Source organism: Schistocerca gregaria, chromosome 1 (assembly GCF_023897955.1).
Source record: "Schistocerca gregaria isolate iqSchGreg1 chromosome 1, iqSchGreg1.2, whole genome shotgun sequence".
Taxonomy (NCBI): domain Eukaryota; kingdom Metazoa; phylum Arthropoda; class Insecta; order Orthoptera; family Acrididae; genus Schistocerca; species Schistocerca gregaria.
In genome coordinates, this window is record NC_064920.1 from 156,888 (window position 1) to 158,155 (window position 1,268).

A 1,268-nucleotide genomic window follows, 5' to 3' on the forward strand; every position below is an offset into this window, starting at 1 on the left:
TTCCAAGGTGGGAGATGCAAATGCCTCGATTAGGAATTGTTAATCCACATGTGAAACCTGAGTACATAATCCCTGTGACATTTTATCAACGGTGTTCCATAGGGACAGGTTCTCATCCAAAAAGTTCGAAAATTCAATTTCTTTGTAGTTGCATTTTTTTAAGGTGTACTTGTCCAGACTCTTGGAACGGAAAGGTTTTTTTTTTAATCCGTGCTTTAAAAAAGTTTCTACAGCCCATTGTTTGAAGCAGTGTCACGACTGCCATGAGCCGCGCTGGTTATCCGCCATGTCTCAAACGCCTTGTCATGGTTCGCGCGGCTCCCCCCGTTGGAGGTTCGAGTCCTCCCTTGGGCATCGTTGTGTGTGTTTGTTGTCCTTAGCATAAGTTAATGTAAGTAGTGTGTAAGCACAGGGACTGATGGTTCAAATGGCTCTGAACACTATGGGACTTAACAATTGAGGTCATCAGTCCTCTAGAACTTAGAACGACTTAAACCTAACTAACCTAAGGACATCACACACATCCATACTCGAGGCAGGATTTGAACCTGCGACCGTAGCGGTCGCACGGCTCCCGACTGAAGCGCCTAGAACCGCTCGGCCACATAGGCCGGTCTATCATGTATTCTAGAGAAGCTGCCCGGTCGTCAGTGGCGCCTGTTCTTTCGAGAACAGTTACTATTTTCATATATATGGTTAAACGTTACCCAGCCATTGACCTTCGTCTGTGCGAATGCGCACAGATTGCCCGAAATCTTACGGGAATCGTCACCTTAGTGTGGGCCAGTATTGAGTGGATGGGCAAACACCTATTACGTACATTACGTTTGTGGATTGTGGCCGGTTGGAAATGTGAGTCTCACGGGAAGAGTGTAAGGGATAAATGCCTGCAGTCGCGGTATTCATCTGTGTCCTCGGTGGCTCAAATGGATAGAGCGTCTGCCATGTAAGCAGGAGATCCCGGGTTCGAGTCCCGGTCGGGGCACACATTTTCAGCTGTCCCCATCGAAGTATATCAACAACACCTGTCGGCAGCTGAGGGTTTCAATTAACTATCAATTGTGAAGGGGATTCGAAGAACCCTTTGCCAGGCACTTAAATGTGATTTGCAGAGTATCCATATAGATGTAGATCAAAGCTCGTCCCGTGACGCACGTGCACAAAATGATTCATACTGCACAATGCATGCAAACATACTCGCCGATAACACTGACGAATAACGAGTGCTGCATATCCAGGTTAGACAGATCGGCTTTTCCTGCCAAGAA

At 47.0% G+C, this 1,268-nt stretch overlaps 1 non-coding gene across 1 annotated transcript; it reads left to right on the forward strand.

Moving 5' to 3' along the window:
- The first annotated feature begins 911 nt into the window (after positions 1–911).
- Trnat-ugu (transfer RNA threonine (anticodon UGU)) lies at positions 912–985 on the forward strand. The gene has a single exon. It is a non-coding gene; the product is annotated as a tRNA-Thr (tRNA).
- The last annotated feature ends 283 nt before the right edge of the window (positions 986–1,268 follow it).